The following is a 22,318-nucleotide window of genomic DNA, read 5'->3' on the forward strand; positions in this document are numbered from 1 at the left end:
AGTAGAGCCATTCACAGTCATGTGACCCTGGACACTGGCAGAAAGGCACATTAGGTTAAGGCAAAAAAATTGCACCTTTCTAAAAGTGGCATGCTCAGAATAGTAACTTAAATTAAACTTTACCATTAAAGAGAATTTTAAATTACACTTCGAAAGTAACCAGCATTTCACTGTTTGGTCATAAACTGAGGCTAACACGTATTAAGTGTAGTAAGGGGTTATATTATGGTACAACGCATATCTGCACAATGTACGCCCGTACCACGCAGTCTCAACCACAACTGCATCTTTACCTCATGTGTCTTTACCACACATGTCTTTACCACACAATTTACCACACAAAAAGACATGATGGGTAAAGAGACATGCATCCTAAAGAACCCCTGCCTCCTACCCTATAAACTGTCACCATTGGTCATCCCTGAACCCTAAAGATTAACCCCACTCCTGAAAAACTAACCCAACCCCAGCCTTCCTTTTCATGAGCCCTGAAGACTGTCCCCTATATCCCTAAAGTATCCCCATCCAGCCCCCCACCCTTGGGCATAAAACAGCCCCAAGCCTTGTAAACTCTCTCTTTTCCGCCTGCCCTGAGCCCATAAAGTGAACCTCCAAAAGTACACTGACCCCAGCCTCCTCCACCCTATAAACTGTTCCCTACATCCCTAAAGTACCCCCAACCCAGCCCCCACTATGAGAGCTAAAACTACCCCCTGAGTTGTGAACTGTTCCTTTCCCTTTTCCCCAGCCCTAAAATTAACCCCATGCCTAAAAAACTACATTGACCCCAGCTTCACCTACCCTGAGTCCTAAAAACTGTCCCCTAGTTCCCTAAACATCTCCGACCCAGTCCCACCTGCCCTGAGGCCTAAAACTGCCATAGCCCTTTAAAAACTGTCCCTTTTCACCTATAAACATCTCCAACCCCTCCTGAGCCCTAAAAACTATCCCCAGCTCGAAACACTGCCCTTCAGCTATCAATACCCGGCCCCCAACCCCACTTACTGTACCATGTCCTCTCCCGATCCTTCCTCTTCCTGTCTTCCTGTACCCACCCATCCACTCTGCATCTAGACTGCGCATTGTTTTAACCACGCATTTGCATTGTTAAGGCATACGTGTGGTAAAGGCATGTGTAGTGCGGCTTGCAGAGAAATGGCACACATGACTGAGCCTGCATTGTTATGGCCATTTCACGTAGTAAGGTATTCCAGTGTTAGTCTATGGGAAAGATAGTCCTACAACAGTTAAAATGACTTTATGAGTTTTTCCCTGCCCGGACATGTAACATTTGAACTCGCATGTTCTACTTTTTACCTACCATGCACCCTGCCCTATGAAACTTTAGGGTCTAACTTATGGGTGACAATAAGTATTAAAAAGGAAGGTTCAGGCCTGGTGAAAGGTATATTTTGCCAGGTTCGAAAGGCAATTTAAAGCTGCCCTACAGCTGCAGTCTCCAGCCTGCAACATGTTTTAAAGGGATACTTTAGTTGGTGGCACAAAGGGTGCTGCTGCCCACTACTAGCATTTAATTTACTGACCCTGTGTACATGTAGTGCCATTTACTGAGGACCTAAAAGTAAATTAAATGTACCAATCAGGTGTAGGTCAATTTTACCATGTTTTAGGGAGAGAGCACTTTTCCACTGGTTAGCAGAATCCAAATATATACAAAAACAAGTTCAGTTAAAAAATGGGATGTGTATTCTTTTTTTTAAATGGCATTTTATAATATTGTTTTTTTTTAAAAATTGGACACATTTTAAACAATTTTTTGTTACATTTTTAATTTTGATACAAAATATAATTTTTTTGAAATATTAGTTTTTTTCATTGTTTTGAAAAGTTTTATATTTTTATATATTTATAATTTTAAAATTATTTAGCATTTTCCTGTAGTTTTTTTGTTTTGGAGTTAGGAATAGTAATTTTTGGGGGGTTTATTATCCAGCACTTTCTCTAAGTTTAGTTGGTTTTTGGAGATGGAATAGCAATTTTTGGGGGGTTTATTATCCAGCACTTTCCATGAGGTTAGTTGGTTTTGGAGTTGGAATAGTAAGTTTTTAATTGTTTACTATCCAGCACTTTCCCTGAGTTTAGTTAGTTTTGAAGTTGGAATAGTAATTTATTTTGGTTTATTGGCCAGCACTTTCCCTGAGTTTAGTTGGTTTTGGAGTTGGAATAGTAATTTATAATGGTTTATTATCCAACACTTTCCCTGAGTTTAGTTAGTTTGGGATTTGGAATAGTAATTTGTTTTTTGTTTATTATCCAGCACTTTCCCTGAGTTTAGTTGGTTTTGGAATTGGAATAGTAATTTTTTATCATTTATAATGTCATTTTTTTTAGCGTTATTATGTCCACACAAATAAGAAAGGAGACGTATGTTAGTTTTTATTGTTAACGTTTTTATTTGCAAACACGTATTTTTTTGTCGTTCACAAGTAAATTGTTTTTATTTCGTTTTGTTATTCAATTTTTGAAAATATTGGAAAACATGATTTAGAAAAGGTTGCTGTCATTCATAATTTATTATAAAGTATATTATATTTTGAACATATATTTTTTATGTACAGTTGCAAAATTAAAAACATATTTTTACATCCATATTTTTGTAACAGTATTGAAAAATGGTAATTTTTTTTGAAGTATAGTCATGAAATAGTAAAGTAAACATATTTTCCGTTCTTTCATTATAAACATTTTGATATTTATTATTTATCAATTTTTGTGAAAAAAAGAAAACTTTTTAGTACATATTTTTTACATGTTTTTAATACATTTTATATAATTTTATTTTTGTTGTAAAATATATATGTATTTTACAAAGTTATATTTTGTACATGATGTATTTATTATGTAGTATATTAAATATTAGTATTAAAAAATAATATTTAATATCCTAAATAATTAACTAATTTGTTTACAAATTTATTTTTGTATCATATATTTTTTATTAAACATTGTTATACTGGTTGCATGTTTGCAATAGTCTTATTGTAAATTTATATTTTGAAGGTGAGTACATCGAACAAACATACATTTTAATGTATATTAAACATTATATTTTTTGTTTTTTGATAATATAATATTTAATATATATTGTAAATTGTTTAGATTTTTGTAAACATTTTTAAATACTTTGTACAATAAATAAAAATATACATTTAATTTTGAGGATTTTTTTTATTATTTCTTCATTCTTGTCTTTGGGGAGTCACTCTTTTTTTCATTTATACTAAGCGCCCATTTTATTTTCCTTTTACTCACTTTTCTGTTTATCTGTTTAATTTTTAGGTCATTTTGCAAGATGGAACCTCACGGTTAGGAGATGTGCTTCATCGCTTAAGGTAAGTTTGATTTAATTTACTTTTAAGGCAGTTTTATGGTAGGGGCGAGGTAGTAGTAGTGTAAATAGATTTGTTAGGGCATTATTTGTTCACTTTTTGTGTAGTTATGTGTTGTTTTGGTAGTTTAATGTTTTATGTGATTGACGTAGTGTTGAAGAGAAGTACAGTGTTATGTAGTGTTAGTTATGTCTTGTTTAATTATGTTATGTTGTATTTAATGTTGATATTAATGCCTGTGGGTTTGTACATGTTATTGTGGGAGGGTGCTCTTTTTTTTTTATATACAGGTTTACCGTTTCGTGAATGGATTGTGCTGACGACGAACGTTTCTTTTTTTAAAAAGAGAAAATGTATTTTGTTTCTTTGAAACAAGTCACTTTTTTACATTTCCTTTTATTTTTTGGGTTTGTTCGAGCGTTTTTTTAACTAATTTTCAGGTTTTTGAGGGTTTTGTTATTCAGAGGATTGCGTCATTGGGGTATTTTTTTCTACAGTCGTATTTTTGCATTTTTTGGGGGCTTCCTTTTCGGATGGATTCGTTTTTTGATTTATCTACTATGGATTTGTTAGTTTTCGAGGACCATCTACTGCAAAATAACTGTAAGTAATTTTTGATCATTATTGGAGGGAAATGTTTTTGGTTACATTTGATTTGTTTATTTCTTTTTTATTTTAATACATATTTTATGTCATATATTTATATGTACGTTTTTAATTATTTAAATGACAAGTATAATTATTAATTTTAAAAAGAGGAGTCATGTTGTTTAAATGTTTTGTGATTTTAAAATGCTTATGATGTTTATCATTATTTTTTGTTTAAAGTATAGATTTAGCAATCATGTATAGGTATTCTAGCCCTTTAAGTGTTTGGAAATAGTTGGGTTTTGTTTTGCAGGTATTCCTACATTGTTTTTGTTTACTTACTGAGTTTAGTCTCTATTTTAGTTAGGAATTGCTCTAGGCTTAGCTCTTGATAGCTGTGTTCTTTTTGGATCGCTTCTATTAGTTTGTGTAAGGTTGGTTGTCCTCTTCCTATTGTGGCTTGGAAGGCATTGTGCCATCCTTCCACTGTGTTGTTAGTTTTAGCTTTTTGAGCTAGGGTGCTATCGTAGCAGTTCCACCAGGGGATTTGGAACTTTGGTTGTCTACGTTACCCTGACCTATGTAGACTTCCCACCCACGTGTCATCAATGTAGTCTAGGATGAGAGTTAGTTATGTTTCATTTGCTTGGCAGAAAGGGCTTTCAAGAAGTATGTTATAGTAGTTGGCTACTTCAGTTGTTGGTACATAGGCCAGGGCTATTAAGTTTTTGATTTAATAGGCAAAACTGCTATTGGTTGTGCAATCTATGTTTAGAGTAGATTTGTGTAGGTGTCTCCCAATTCTTTGGTTGAAGTGATAATAGCAACCTTGTATTGCAGTGTGTGGGTATATTTTTTAAAATTGACTGAATCATTGATTGTTCAAAGTCAATGATTATTTTTTGTCGGAAGTAGTTGTCGGTGTGTTGTTTTATTATTGTGAGGAACTCTATGTAGGTGGATTTTGCTTATTGGGGAGTAGTGCTTATATGAAGGGGCTGTTAGTCTCTTCATATTTGCCATGGATTGAATATAGTTGGTTAAAAGGCTTGGGGCAAACTTTGAATGTACCATCTATCATCCAGTTTTTTAATTACTGTGGGGCCGATTCTGGTTTCGGCCGCAAACCAACCGACACGGACCCGGACCGGATAGCGACCGACACGGACCAGTGCCGTACGACCCGTGCAGTACGATGCAACGCGTGTGAATTACAACCGACACGTACAGAATACAAGCCGTACGACCGAGCCGTAGGGAAAATAGTGATCCGGCTGGAAAACCGACGCGAATTTCACTGACCGACACGAACCCGGAATGAACCCGACCGACCCGTGCCCACGATGTCCGATCCGCGCAGTACGATGCAATGCGTGGAAACTCAGACCGACTCGCACGGAGACCAAGCCGCATGACCGACACGCACAGAAAACCGGGCCCACAAGCAATAGAGACCTTCACGACCGACGCGTATGAAACACAGAACATAGGCAGCGTGAACAAGGTGGAGAAGCCCGCACGAGACAACATCAGCGTCCGTATCCGTCAGATGAACGTCTCCTTCATGCCTACAAAACCCAAAGGAAAAAAGACAAAAAAAAGACCAAACAAGCAATGACAAAGCCAATAAATACCAAATAAAAAAAACCTGGGACAAAGACACACCCACAACTCCAAATATATAAAGGACTACAATCACTACCATCATCCCTTGCAAACAGGAGACACAGCCAGCAGCAAACACCATTACACAACAACCACAGACACACTCACAACTCACCCATCACACAACTCACACACCATCAGCACCTCATCCAACATCACACACACATACAGCCAGCAAAAACAACACCAACCCACACTCACTTGCACCCTCACACACACATCACTCCCCTCCACCACCCATCACCATGCCCCCAAAGAAGAATCCAAAGTTCACAGATAGTGAGTTAGAAGTGCTTGTAGACAAGATCATCAGAGTATAGCCACATTTGTTTGGTACATTGGTCCAAAGGACCCCCATGTCACAGAAAACAAAGATGTGGGCGAGGATTTTGGACAAGGTGAATGCATAAGCACCAGCAAGGTGCACAAAGGACGATATCCAGAACAGGTGGTATGACGTGCGCAGGAGGGTCAAGAAACTCATCGAAAAAGATCATGCCCTGAGTCAGTGCACCGGCGGTGGCCCTCCTGCCAAACCAGTCTACTTCAGGACCTGGGAGGAGAAGGTGCGGGGCATCCTACCACCAGAGAGCGTCCATGGGCTAACAGACATACCAGAGCCTGGTGAGTACACAAACAACATACCGAAGATTGTGTGGCAAGGGGACAGTGAAACCATGCACCGCAAGCAAAGCTACACTAATCAATAGATAATCAACCCAAGATGTGTATGCCAGTCAGAAAAACACAATACCTGCCATCTCATAGTGACTTGAAAATGTGTCATGACATGCACCAATCTACAAAGAAATAGAGCAAGGCAGTGGCACAATGCTAAATAGACACTGCCAGACAGTTTGCCACCACAAACACACTACCTCACAGTGCAGCTGACTGACAGGAAGGAATTTTGGGGATTCAGGTGAAGTGAGTTTATCCAAAAGCATGATGGGGTTTGTAGTCACAGATAATGCCCCCCCTCAAAATTGGCCCTTCAAGACCTCTCTGAAACATGCCCACATCACAGGGAGTGGAAAATGACTGACAAGATGGCTGACACTGGGTCCTGATGTGGGGAGCACAAGGCCCTGCTAGGGCATGTGCGCAAATCAGAAGCAAGACCCCACTGACTGACAACCTGAAAGGTAACTTGCATGCCCTCCAATGGAAGCACGTTTCATGGTGGGATGTTTGGCCGGGTGGGAAGGAGGACTGACAGCTCTCAACATACTTACCAGCATGTGGAGACAAACACCCCCCTCAACACAAACTTCACACAACTCACCGGGTAGAATGCATTGACTCACACCTCTGTGAAACATCATCAAAAGACACCCTGTACTGGGTGCAGCTGTGTGAAGCACTGGGGCTCTCTTTGGACTTGTAGCCAAACAAACACCAGGATTTCACAGTCAGCCATCTTGCCATTGCTGTCACACCCCCTCACAGGGAAGCAGAGTCAAGAGGGAGGAAATATGGGCATGCTGGGAAGGGGGGTGTAGCCAAGAGCATGATGGGAGTCGCAGTCACAGACAATCTACACCCACTCACATGGCCCAGCAAGCATACACTGAACCATGCTCGCCTCACAGGGAGTGGGAAAGGACTGACAGGATGTCTGACACTGGGCTCTGTTGTGGGGAGCACAAGGCCATGCTGGGACATGGGCAACAACAATATCAAACTCTGTCTGTGACAAGCTGGGAAAAAGCAGTGTACAGGCAGGCATCTGTTCGTACAGTAGAAAATGTCATGTTTGTGAACCATCGATGCATGTAGAAACATAACTCACATTGTGTGTCTCTTCCAAACACAGGTGGTGTTGGGGACCCAACACCAAATGAAGAGGATTCCCAGGCCCAGACTCTGGTGGACACTGAGCTCTCTGGTTTGACTCTGTCTCTGTCCTCTTCGGATGACGACGACCAACCTGGCCCCTCCGGTGTGAGTCATCATGCGGCACCAGCAGCATCAACATCTGCACCCCCTGTACCCATGCCTCCAGCATCTGGAAACTGACAGGACACGCCCGCCAACACGGACAGACCAAGGCCACTGATCACCCACAGCACAGGGACACAGGACCCCCCAGAAGGTACAGCAAACACCACCAGCAACACCACCCAACGGGTCCCAGTGTCACCTGTGCGTCCCACCGCTGGTCCTGCCTGGGTGGATAGGGGTGCTGGGAGGGGTGGGAGGCAGAGGGCGCACCTTGCAGAGGGGTCTGGACTGCATGATGACCCCCAACTGGCACGCATCATAGATGCGTACCAGGATAGCACCGGAGGATTTGGCCTGGTAGTGGGGATCCTCAAGGACATGCAACAGGAGCAGGCTGCCCACCATGCACGCATGGAGGCCAAATGGGATGTCCTTACTGCGGTGCATCGGGACATACTCCAATGCCTCCGCCAGATCAACACAAACCTGTCCACACCTCCCTATGTGGCCACAACATCTGTTGCAACACCATCTGCCAGCGCCACAGTGAGGGAGAAGGACTCTGGCGGAGAGTTCCCTGCACCGTAGAGGCCTGCACCTGAGGATTCCCCCAGGAAGAAGAGGGGTCGTCCGAAGAAGGACATGTGAGAGGCAGATGTCCCAGCACAACCCCCAGGGCCTCTAAACCTGTTCTGGACAATGTTCTTTGTGCGCAACCCGTTCACCTTGTTCAATCGCACACAACTCTCCCACATGACATGGAGGGTTCATGTTGGGACAATGTAACAGATGACTGTGGACTTTACTCTGGACATTTCATCTACCAGCACTTCCAACTCTAATGTGAACTTTGGATTCCAAAACCAATGTACAGCACCCACTATCCTGTGCACTTTCTTCGCACATGTTCAAAAATAAACTCACCAGTACACCATACTTGCCTCTGTTGTGATTCCAAATTGTCATGTGTCATGGAGATGTCAATCTGCTACACAACACAGTGCATGCCAAATACTGCAACAATGTGACCACCGTAAGGTGAGTCATGGTGATGTGACACATGTGAGGGAGACACACCACTATGTCAATACAACACATACTCACCATGGCCATGTTACTCATTCCACACAATGATGTTGACTTGAATCACATAGTTATGCACATCCACAACACCTATCCACAGTCAGTGGTAACAAGTCCACAGGTGAGGTAAGCAAATGTCACTCAGATGTGGGAAGACAGACAACACACCCAACAAAGCATAGCACAGGTTCATTACACATCAGCAACATGTTTATTCAAAAATAGTTGCAAGGTAAGTGTACGTTACGGTGGACACACGGTCACAGAGTGTCTGAGAATTGTAGTCCAGGGGTGTGTGGCACATCACTTGATGTCAATTGACTACTCCCACACTGGTAACGGATTCTGGGTGTTGGGGGTCAGTGTTGAACATACAACAGGCAAATTACCCCGTGAAGGACAGACACAAGACACAGTCAAAAGCACAGCAGAACAGGAGAGAAATGCAATACACATGCACCAAACATGTCACAAGAAACCTACACAAAAACATGTTAGCAGTACTACCCTATTGTGGAGTACACACCACCTGAATGGACACATCACTGCACGCATCCAGTCAAGGGCACACAGACACACTCAGACAGCAACAGAGCAGCCACAACACATTCCAGGCTAACTCCATACATTGACATAACAAACCTGGAAACTCACATTCAGGTGAAGAAGTTGTTGATGAGCTGTGAGCGGACGTCACCCTCATCCTCATCATCACTGGCATCTTGGCCCAGGCCAGGATTCTCCACAGGTGCCGGAGGTTGGTCATCGTTATCATCATCCTGGATGAGAGGTAGCTTCTTCCGCACTGCAATGTTGTGTAGCATGCAGCATACAAGGATTATTTTGCACACCTTTGCAGGTTCATATGGGAGGGCCCCTCTGGTCTTGTCCAGGCAGCGAAAGCGGCTTTTCAGGAGGCCGAATGTCCACTCAATCACCCTCCTGCTCCGACCATGTGCCTCATTGTAGTGCATCTCAGCTGGTGTCACAGGGTTCCGGAGGGGTGTAAGCAACCACGGCATGCTGGGGTATCCGGAGTCACCTACACACACAAAAATGAACAAGTAGCTGAGTTTTGTAGGAGTGCGGAATACAAAATTGGCAAACACACACAATGATAACCAGTCAGTACACACCTACAAGCTAGGCATGCTGAGCTAGCATCTGTGACATCAGCGTTGCAATGCGACTACTCCTCATTATGTAGGCATCGTGCGCAGAACCAGGGAAGCGTGTACACACATATGTGATAGACATGTCTGCAAGACATACCACCAGAGCATTGTTCGAGTAGAAATGTTTCCTGTTCTGGTATGCCTGCTCATGTGCCTGTGGTGGTATCAGGGCCACATGTGTCCCATCAATAGATCCAATGACGTTCGCCATCCTCCACAGTGTATAAAAGGCATCCTTTATTTCAGGGAGTTCAGCTGGGCTCGGAAACTTGATATACAGGTCTAGGAAATGCAACATCTCCTCCAAGACATCGTGTAGCATCCGACTAAACATAGTTTGCGACATACCACCAGCAGTAGCCACAGTGTACTGGAAGGTACCAGTAGCAAAGACGTGCAGGGCTGCCATCACCTTCACCTCTGGGGTCAGTGCTGTAGGGTATGTCCAGCCAGGTAGCAGATGTGGTGCCAACTGCTCCGCCAACTCCTCAATCAGTGGCCTGGTGAAGCGGTCCCATCAGATGCAGTCGTGTTCCTGCATGGTTGCAAGGTCTGGGAACGGTCGATGGACAGCTGGTGCCCTGCAGAACAGGGATAAACAAAGGAAGATTGTTGGTTCATCCACCCATGTGGCCATGACCAGGCTCAATATCACATGATAGATCATGACATTACACAATGTACTGAGGTGGGTGGTGTTGGGCATGGACACATATGTCACCTACATGACCATCACCTCACATCTCAATTCCACAAGTCCACATGAGTCCCATGTAGTGCAATGGCCAATCATCTGGCTGTGTCACCCGACCTATGTACTGCTGTTACGTTACAAACACACACCACAGTGACAAGTGAGGCCTGATGTCTCCCAGGCATCACAGATCTTTTCCATGCAGAAACCCAGGGTCCCTGTATTGCCACATTGAAACTGGCATGGACATAGCATATCACGTACACACCACAAGGCAAGCGTGAGTCCCACAGTTAGTGGCCACTGTTGTCCCTGCAGGCCCTACATGTACATATCTTGGACACACACACACACCATCAAGGTTGATGCATGTACCACATGGATGTGGAGACTTTCACCCATTGGGCACATTTGATCAGACACATCTGAGACACAACATGCACACAGAGTGTGGGTGCATATCAGTATTGTGGTTACAGGTCTCACTGTGACGTACATGCCATCACCCCCAGGACTCAGGGTGTATGTGACATGGCCCAAACATATCCAACATGAAACTGTGTCCGTGACTCATGCCCATTACTGTACATTTGCACATCACAGTGGTAATGTGCACGACACACAAAGGATTCGGCCCCCATGTGCACATGCACAGCCTGGGAGTGGCTGCACAAAAGTGCCACCAAACAAACCAAATGTGCACACCCCAAACACCCAGGGAATGCAGCCTTACATGCCATGGGACACTGTGTGGCCAATGATGTAGTATGGTAGGTGTGCATAGGTGTCCCTGGCAAGTAATTGTGTGTTGAATCCATCGAATAGTCACACCAATGAAGTCCGACGTGGGTGACAATGCATACGCATTGCACGGTTCATGACCGAGCCGTGCGTATGCTTTGCCATTGAATGCAATGAGGTCCGATGCCGGTAGCAATGCGTACGTATTGCGCGGTTCATGACCGAGCCGTGCGTACGCTTTGCCATTGAATGCAATGAGGTCCGACGCGGGTGACAATACGTACGCATTGCGCGGTTCATGACCGAGCCGTGCGTATGCTTTGCCATTGAATGCAATGAAGTCCGACGTGGGTGACAATGCGTACGCATTGTGCGGTTCATGACCGAGCCGTGCGTATGCTTTGCCACTGAATGCAATGAGGTCCGACGCGGGTGACAATGCGTACGCATTGCACGGTTCATGACCGAGCCGTGCGTACACTTTGCCATTGAATGCAATGAGGTCCGACGCGGGTGACAATGCGTACGCATTGCACGGTTCATGTCCGAGCCGTGCGTACGCTTTGCCATTGACTTCAATGAGCTCCGACGCGTGTGACTATCATGCATACGCGCCGGTCAGGCATGGTCCGAGACAGGCGTACGCCTTGGCCATTGAATCTTATGGAGACGGGTGCGTGTGTATTTTCAAACTTCGCGTTGTACAGTCAGTTGACCGAGCCGGGCGCACCCATTGGCTCTGGACTGTCATGGAGACGGATGCGGATTCAAAACTTGTACGAGTTGTGCGCTGGAAATTCAGTTGGATGCCTACAACAATGTTGCAATTACTAGTGTTTCATGAAGGTGAAGATTTGAACGATGCAGAAAGCATGTACGAGTCGTAATTTTCCATGGATTGGCCAGATTCATAGAATGCAACCGTGTTGGACCTATCACTTGGGACACATGGCACAGGTTCTGCCTCTGCAGCACAGATATAAGGCTGGCTGTCCCCCAGCGAGCTTACTTACCTGCACTACATGCTACTGGACCACATCCCTGCTACCACTGCTGCTGTCTCTGCAGCCTCTGGCTCCAGCTATGGCAGGTACTCTGGAGAGGGCCCAGCCATCACTGAGGAGGAGAACCAGGCCCTGCTGGACGGGCTTCTTCCACAGTACAGCAAGCTGTATGGGAAACCAGGGGAGCAGGTGAGTGTGCAGTCCACTGCCTTCCTAATTGGGCATGTTGTCTGACTAGCAGTACTAGCAGTGTGTACACCAGTGGCAAGCATTCTCACTGACTACTTTCATCCCCCAAAGTGTGTAGGTACATGTAATGAACAGGTGTCCTGCTGCTAAAGTGCATTAGTGCAATCTTAAACTTCCCAGGCATTGTTAACATGTCAGACATGCAGGTGATTTGTCCTTTCCCATGATTGCACTACCTGTGTAACTCATTTTCCTTTGTGATGATGACATGTATCTCCAAATGTGTGCAGCACAAATATGGGGCATATGTGTTAATGTACTTTTAACTTTGTCATCCTCACAGGTTGATGCCCACCAGAAGCAGGAGATATGGCTGACCATCGCCCGGGCAGTTCTTTCAATGGGGGTCTACAAGCACCGGATCCGCAACTGCCAGAAGGGGTGGCAGGACCTTCAGGGCTGGACCCGGAGGATAGCTAATGTCCAGCTGAAGCTGTCACCTCCATGCAGGAGGGGCGGATACCGGACCCTGACCCCGACATGCTCCGGATCCTGGCAGTGGTCTTCCCAGACCTGGATAGGCAGCTGAAGGCCAGATAGCAGCAGGAAGGAGGTAAGTCCATGCCTAATCTGTGTACTATATCTGACATGCTAATTGCAGTCTTTTGGCCTGGTCACACTTCCACATTACGTAGGTCTTGTAGTCCAATACTCATGTCCCTCAATTGTGTGATGCACCCTCCTAATCTGTTCCACAGGTGTGGCCCCTACAGTCTGTTGCTTGTGTCACTAGGGCACTGTGTCCCCTCAGTCAGCTATGCTTCAGCTACCGGACAGCATCTGTTCCCGTGACTCTGTTGTGTGTTTCATGGGTGGTTCAATTGTTTGCCCAATGCCTGAGATCTGACATGTGATCTGTGTGTGCCCTTGAGATGTGTTCCAATTGCTGGTCTGACTCGCCACATGTTGCTGGGGTATTCCAAACAAACCCATGCAGCAGGGGACTCCAATTTTGGGGCCTCAGGAGGATGTATATCAAGTATGTCACACTTGCTTACCCACCTGACTACTGTCCAGGGCCAAACACTATTTCATGTAGACCTGGGCATTCATGCCTCCCCAAGGGCATTTAGAAACACTCTGTAATCCCACTCCGGTGTATCAAATTACAGGTTGTGCTTAGTGACATGTGCCTTCAGGTGTCGGCCTCTGTGTCATTATGGTGTGGCTTGTTGTTACGTACAACTGGGGTGTCCATGAATCAGAGGGTGAGCAGGACATCTGCGATGGAACTGTGAGAGACAAGACCTGTGTGACATATAGGTGTGTGATCATCTGACAGCGCACAATGGTGTATGCAACTGTGTCCTTCAGGCAGCTGGGTTACATGCATGGCAGACTGTGCTGTGTTAATGTACAGGGAGTTGTGATTGCAGAGACTCATATGTCTGATTTGCATGATGTGGGGTCTTCTGAGTCCTGGATATGTTGTTTGCAGGGGATGGGCAAGTGCACCGGTCATCTGCAGAGTTAGCTTTACCCCTGAGCTATGCTTGTGCATACTGTTGTTGTCTGGATGCCCTGACCCTGTGACAGGAGACAGTGTTGACTGACTTTCCAGGCATGCCAGTGCCATGGCATTTAACTTGCTATGAGTGATCCTGCATTGTGTTCAAGTGTGCACCATGCACCCCATTGTGGCATTGCCCATCAGGACATAAGAACATCATAGTGTGTGTTTCTGGCATGCATCACAAGCATGTGAAATGAGTCTCTGCCCATCCCTTCATCCAGACACCTGTACTGAGTCAGTAGCAAGAGATGTGATGGGTGTATAGTGACATACTCCTACATGTTCACTTGCATGTACAACTAATGTGTAGGTGGTGCATGTCGGGCCATTGGGGTATTAGCATCCAACATGCAACAGACATATGTGTGCAAGTCAAAGAGGGATATGTGCGCCATGGTTGATGTTGAGAATGACAATTGGCTTATTCTAAACAGTGTTGGCACTTTGAGATGTGTTCAGCTGATGATGCCAAGGCTTGCCCTGTGATGTGTTGTACTCACTGTGGGGTGTGCAGTCAGTGCAGGTGACTGATGTTGTTTACTTACTTCCTATTCCTATCCAGATACATCCATGGCCACAGGAGGGTGCAGCTCCACGGACCAGGAGCAGCCACAGAGCCTGACAGGGACAGAAGGAGAGGAGTCGGGGGGACCCAGTGGCACAGAAGGTGAGTGGAGCCACACAGAGGAATCGTCAGCACCATTCCCCCCAGCTGAGGGCCACAGCAGCTCTGAGGATGACTCCCTTGTGGAGGCGGGTGTCAGCAGCCACCAAACCCCAACTAGTGAGGCTGTCCCCACCACCGTCCCCACCACCACCATCACCACCCTCCCATCGGCTCCCATCCCAGAGGTCCCTGTAGGCTCCCATGTTCGGGAGCATGTCTCCTTTGTGCCAGGCACTGCACCCCCTGCCCCTGTGTCCCCTGCTGCCCTGAGTGAGGAGTCTCTGGACTTACTTAGACAGATCCATGTAGGGCAGACGTCGATGCTGAAGGTCCTCCATGCACACACAAGTCTGTTGACGCAACTGGTGTCGGTCATGGAGGGCATTTCCTCGGGCATGTCTGCCCTACAGAGGACCAATCAGTCCATGGCCTCCTTACTAACGGCAGCAGTGTCCCTCCTCCAACAGTCCCGCACCCCTCCTACACCTGCACCACCCACAATCCCTAGCAGCCTAGCTGTCCCAAGCACACACACACCTGCACATTCTCACAAAGCCACAGACACGGGCAGCACACAAACACCCAAACCAAGGGTAAGACGTGCACACAAGCAAGTGCAGGGGACTGATACCACACTCACAGGGGCTGGTTTGCAGACACACACAGTCATCCACAACCACGCCGCAGTCCTCCAAAACCTCTCCCTCCCAGCCCCCTTCCCTTGCCTCACCTGCAACCCCATCTCCACAGAAGCTCTTCCTCTGTGACCTTGGCCTCTTCCCCTCCGACCCAGCAGATCCTAATTACAAGGGGAAGAGGAAGCCCCCACACACAGAGGGGAGTGCCCCTCACACCCGGACACCCACCCCCAGGCGCAGTCAGACTGAGACCCCCACCTGCAAGTCCCCCCAGAACCGAAGGAGCAAGACCCCACCGCCCCCACGCAGCTCCAAGGCAAAGTCTCCGTCCTCCATTGCCCAGACCACCACTCCAGAGGTTCGTCCGCCACTCAGTGCCCCTGGTTCCCCCACCCACAGATACACCATCCCCAAAATGCTGAGGCTCTCCCCCCTGCCACTTGCTCCTCCACACCTGGTCAGATGGTTAGTGCCACTGATGTGGGGACCGTGTCCCCCCCTCTGTCCTGCCGACCTCACCTGCACCCCATTCCGCTCACATGGATTTAGGCACTGCAATGGAGTACACGACCACCCCGTTTGACTTGGGCACTGCAGTGGGGACCCAATCCACTCCATCTGACCAGCCCACTGAAGTTGTGCCGGCACCCACCCCATCTGAGTTGTGCCCCACAGTTGTGACTGCACCCACCACTTCAGTCAGCTCCACTGCAGTTGCAAGTGTCTTGCCTGCATCCACCACCTCTTCACTGCCTCCTTCTGCTGCGCCCTGATCCTGTCCCTGCGGTGCCTGGCCTGCCCCCATTGTATGCCCCTCCGAGGGGATGTCCCCTGTCCTTAGAAGTGCAGGTAAGCAGCGTGTGACAGTTGTCACTCTAGTTCACTCCTTGGCATTTGGAAATGGATTGGCCATTGGCCTTTTGTTTGAACGGACGTTTAAAATTTAATATGCTGACTAAAGCTTTTTTCTTTATCCCTGTGAACTTGATTTAGCTGTACATTATGTTGATGATGTTTAACATGCACTTGCACCTGTAATGCTTGGTTTCCAATGTTGAATATTGATGTGTTGATGTGAGGTACTCCATGTGGCCCATGAGATATGTATCCCATTCTGGTGGGTATCCATGTCATCCTTTGCAGCTACCTGGGTGTGTCATGATCAACTATTTATGGACATCTCAGTGAACATTTTATTTGCATGGTCACATCTCTGGCTTGCACCCATGCACATATGTTGTGCTTCCTATTGTCCAATTTGTCAATTTCACAGACTTTGTGCGCATCACCACTGGGCCTACAGGTGTGGGCATCATTGATATAGGAGCAACTGGGTCCTCTGATCAACTTGCTGTACATATGTTTTGAGTATGTGCAGATGACTTGGGGGAGACTCCCGTACCCAGGCTGTTGTGACCAGAGACTTCATTGTGTGGTAACTGATGGCTGACTGACCAAGTGTTCTGCTGACACGAGTGAGATGTGCTGTGAATATGTTTGGCACAGCTGGACTTCCACAGGAGTTGGGTCCCCTCAAGTAAGTGTGTTGTCCCGTGACATAGCCTGGGCCCATGGTGTGTATTGTATGAGCATGTGTGTGTGTCCACATCCCTTTTCATACACAGGCAGTGTTCCCTTGATATGTTCCTGTTGTTGATGCTTGCTGAGTGGTACTGTGTTCATCCCACTACTTTGCCATGGGCTACCAGATGTGTGGGTGCATGACACACTACTGTTAATTGGTGTTTCATCATTGGGATTTGTCAGTTCTGAGTGGTGATGATGTTGTCAGACACAGATGGGACACAGTCAGGGTTCCCCAATGCACTTGTTTATTCACAATATCATTTAGTTGTCCCTAGGTGGTACCTTTCAGTGATTGAGACATGTGTATGTGTGTGTGACTGCTCCCACTCGTCCGGTTCAGGGCTGCAATGTTGGCAGGTGTCAGCATGTGTGCCTTGTGGTTCTCCTTGGCTTCTGCATTGTCCCGGGACTGTGGCAGGTATTCTGAAGGTTATGTGAGCTTTGGCGTCATGGTCATGTACCACATACTGTGCAGTATGTCTGTCATTCACCAGGGTTGTAAACTATCCTTGTGTGATGAGTCTGTGAACCTTAATTCCTCCCAACATTCCTGTGTTTGTCATGGGTGCATGTGCAATGTCACCTGTCCATGTGGGCTTCACAGATGCACATTGTTGCAGTTCAGGGTGTGTGGTGTTGAGGGTGGACTGATGTGAATATTTGCATGGATGGTCCCCTAGCTCCCGTTTGTCCATGGATGAGGGGCCAAGCTGAGGTATTTGTGTTTTGTGTATGTGTGATGTACGTTTGAGGAACAGGACACATGTCTGGTTTTCCCAGTTTGTACGACATCTGCCTTTGTCATCACAGTGGAGGTGTCATGCATGCTTGTGTCACCCTATTGTCTGGTCCCTGGGGGTAGTGCTGTTGTGTGTCAGTCTCTTGCTGTGTTAATTGCTGTTCATTTCAGCTTGTGTCACATGTGTCTGTTGTGCTCCCTCTCATCTCACAATGCCTGATTGCCCACTAAGGGGGTCCCAATGATGGTTTACTTTTGTATGGCACTGTGTCCACATCTGTGTCACTGTGGGTCAGCCCCCCTCATGTGTTGTGTAGTTGCCTGGGGACACTGAGACACACACACACACATGTTGTGTCAGATGTGGCAAAGTGAGCAAGAGACTCACGTCTGAGCATACCCTGCCAACTTATGGCAAACAAAGCGGTACAAAAGGGGGTGGTGATGGACGGAGCATCAGAACCAATCAAACACTCACACCCAGTCAACAGATCTGGGTTTGATTCATCACCATTCTTTAGCCCACTCTGCCACCCCAGTTCAGACATGGCCATATGCAAATCAGTCTGACCCTGTGCCTCATGGGAACAGTCCAGCCCGAACTGCCAAGCCATGCCTTCCCTGGACCGGAAACAAGCTTCCTGGGACCGGTTTCTGGCATTTCAGCCGTCTTCAGCCAGGCTTGCTTGAATCCAGTGGCAAAGTGAGCAAGGGACTCACGTCTGAGCATACCCTGCCAACTTATGGCGAACAAAGTGGTACAAAAGGGGGTGGTGATGGACGGAGCATCAGAACCAATCAAACACTCACACCCAGTAAACAGATCTAGGTTTGATCCATCACCGTTCTTTAGCCCACTCTGCCACCCCAGTTCAGACATGGCAATATGCAAATCAGTCTGACCCTGTGCCTCATGGGAACAGCCCAGCCCGAACTGCCAAGCCATGCCTTCCCTGGACCGAAAACAAGCTTCCTGGGACCGGTTTCTGGCATTTCAGCCGTCTTCAGCCAGGCTTGCTTGAATCCAGTGGCAAAGTGAGCAAGGGACTCACGTCTGAGCATACCCTGCCAACTTATGGCAAACAAAGTGGTACAAAAGGGGGTGGTGATGGACGGAGCATCAGAACCAATCAAACACTCACACCCAGTCAACAGATCTGGGTTTGATCCATCACCGTTCTTTAGCCCACTCTGCCACCCCAGTTCAGACATGGCCATATGCAAATCTGTCTGACCCTGTGCCTCATGGGAACAGTCCAGCCCGAACTGCCAAGGCATGCCTTCCCTGGACCGGAAACAAGCTTCCTGGGACCGTTTTCTGGCATTTCAGCCGTCTTCAGCCAGGCTTGCTTGAATCCAGTGGCAAAGTGAGCAAGGGACTCACATCTGAGCATACCCTGCCAACTTATGGCGAACAAAGCGGTACAAAAGGGGGTGGTGATGGACGGAGCATCAGAACCAATCAAACACTCTCACCCAGTCAACAGATCTGGGTTTGATCCATCACCGTTCTTTAGCCCACACTGCCACCCCAGTTCAGACATGGCCATATGCAAATCAGTCTGACCCTGTGCCTCATGGGAACAGTCCAGCCCGAACTGCCAAGGCATGCCTTCCCTGGACCGGAAACAAGCTTCCTGGGACCGTTTTCTGGCATTTCAGCCGTCTTCAGCCAGGCTTGCTTGAATCCAGTGGCAAAGTGAGCAAGGGACTCACATCTGAGCATACCCTGCCAACTTATGGCGAACAAAGCGGTACAAAAGGGGGTGGTGATGGACTGAGCATCAGAACCAATCAAACACTCACACCCAGTCAACAGATCTGGGTTTGATCCATCACCGTTCTTTAGCCCACTCTGCCACCCCAGTTCAGACATGGCTATATGCAAATCAGTCTGACCCTGTGCCTCATGGGAACAGTCCAGCCCGAACTGCCAAGCCATGCCTTCCCTGGACCGGAAACTAGCTTCCTGGGACTGGTTTCTGGCATTTCAGCTGTCTTCAGCCAGGCTTGCTTGAATCCAGTGCCAAAGTGAGCAAGGGACTCACGTCTGAGCATACCCTGCCAACTTATGGCAAACAAAGCGGTACAAGAGGGGGTGGTGATGGACGGAGCATCAGAACCGATCAAAAACACTCACACCCAGTCAACAGATCTGGGTTTGATCCATCACCATTCTTTAGCCCACTCTGCCACCCCAGTTCAGACATGGCCATATGCAAATCAGTCTGACCCTGTGCCTCATGGGAACAGTCCAGCCCGAACTGCCAAGCCATGCCTTCCCTGGACCTGAAACAAGCTTCCTGGGAACATTTTCTGGCATTTCAGCCGTCTTCAGCCAGGCTGGCTTGAATCCAGTGGCAAAGTGAGCAAGGGACTCACATCTGAGCATACCCTGCCAACTTATGGCGAACAAAGCGGTACAAAAGGGGGTGGTGATGGACTGAGCATCAGAACCAATCAAACACTCACACCCAGTCAACAGATCTGGGTTTGATCCATCACCGTTCTTTAGCCCACTCTGCCACCCTAGTTCAGACATGGCCATATGCAAATCAGTCTGACCCTGTGCCTCATGGGAACAGTCCAGCCCGAACTGCCAAGCCATGCCTTCCCTGGACCGGAAACAAGCTTCCTGGGACTGGTTTCTGGCATTTCTGCTGTCTTCAGCCAGGCTTGCTTGAATCCAGTGCCAAAGTGAGCAAGGGACTCACGTCTGAGCCTACCCTGCCAACTTACAGCGAACAAAGCGGTACAAAAGGGGGTGGTGATGGACGGAGCATCAGAACCAATCAAACACTCACACCCAGTCAACAGATCTGGGTTTGATCCATCACCGTTCTTTAGCCCACTCTGCCACCCCAGTTCAGACATGGCCATATGCAAATCAGTCTGTGGCTGGGGGTGGCAGTGGTGATGGGCAACAGGTCCCCTATGAGTGGGGGTGGCAGGGGTGATGGGCAACAGGTGCCCTATGGCTGGGGGTGGCAGGGGTGATGGGCAACATATGCCCTATGAGTGGGGGTTGCAGGGGTGATGGGCAACAGGTCCCCTATGGCTGGGGGTGCAGGGGTGATGGGCAACATAAGTCCTATGGCTGGGGGTGGCAGGGGTGATGGGCAACATAAGCCCTATGAGTGGGGGTGGCAGGGGTGATAGGTAACAGGTCCCCTATGGCTGGGGGTGGCAGGGGTGATGGGCAACATACGCCCTATGGGTGGGGGTCGCATGGGTGATAGGCAACAGGTCCCCTAAGAGTGGGAGTGGCAGGGGTGATGGGCAACATATGCCCCATGGGTGGGGGTGGTAGTGGTGCTGGCCATGTAACCCCTATGGTGACCTGTTGTTGGTGGCCAGGATGTGGATCACCTGTGTGTGTGTACCATTTTGCGGGTACGTGTTGTTTGTTTGTGTGGTAGGTGTCTGACTTACCGTCGGCGCCGACGGCGTCGGTTCCTGATCCGGTCATAGATGTAGAGTACTGGTATGAACTGCGCGATGGGATTCATGATGTGTTAGTGTCGTTCACGATGCTTGTTGCTCCGTCTCATACCCGCTGCAAGCTGGTCCGTCTCGTAGCCGTGGATTGAGTTGTGGCGCGAATCGTAGCTGATATGCTTATTTTCCGGATGCTGTGACGTGCGGTACGTGGTGACCCATCCGGCGCGTTGGAAGTACGCATCGTACTTGTCAGGGCAGAAACTGCTATGGATACTGCTTCCGGGTGACTCGGTTCGGCGTTCGGAGTTACGCCTCAGACGGAGAATGGAGCTTGAATCATAGCCTACGTGTCGGTCATGTTTTTGGCAGTTATGCGCATCGTACTTCATCTACAGGACGGACCGGCTACGGGTACGTGTCGGTCACACCGTAAGGCTACGGACAGTTCTCGGAGACCTGTCCGACCCGGATCCGAATCGACCCCTGTATGTTGCTGTTGGTGGCAAAGATAACAATTCATTTTTCAAGACTGTTATTGTCATGAAGAATGAATTTCACATCTTTGTAGGTTACAGTGTATTCTGGTAAGATTTGTATTTCTGTAAAAGTGTGGGGGGTGGGTATTAATGTTTTTTGGGTGGGAATAGAGGGGACATGTGACATGTTCAGTTACCCTAGTTAATAAGTTTTTTAGTATTTGGGTACTGGTCTGTTGGGAGCTGGTGTTTGCTTCTCTGATTGTTTCTAGAGCATCTCTGACCTCGATTTCTGTCACATTAGGGGATGGTTGTGTTCCCTCACATTAAATAGGCTTATTTCTACTATTGTGGCTCTCCCATAGGCAGAATTGGCGTAGTATTTATTACATTTCCAATGGGTTTTGCTTTCAGTTAGTTTTTTCTTGTGTATATGTATAGCCTATATAGCACAGAAGTAGAGTACCCCTTTGTGATGTGATGAATTTTGCGCCTAGTTTTTTTGTCTATCTGTGAATATATGTACATATATATATATGCTTCAGGCAGCTGCTGCTTATCCAGGATGCAACATCCTTCATTTCTTCCTGGAAGCTGAGTCTGGTGGTGTGGGGGTCCTTTGTGGAGGAGAGGATGAGCTGGGTGTCATTTGCATAGGATAATATTCTGAGTCCATGCTGTATGACGATGGCGGCGAGGGGGCCATGTAGATTTTGAAGAGCGAGGATGCATCTAAAGTGTCAGCTACCTGGTAATAAATCTGG

This window comes from Triturus cristatus, chromosome 8 (genome assembly GCF_964204655.1).
Source record: "Triturus cristatus chromosome 8, aTriCri1.1, whole genome shotgun sequence".
Taxonomy (NCBI): domain Eukaryota; kingdom Metazoa; phylum Chordata; class Amphibia; order Caudata; family Salamandridae; genus Triturus; species Triturus cristatus.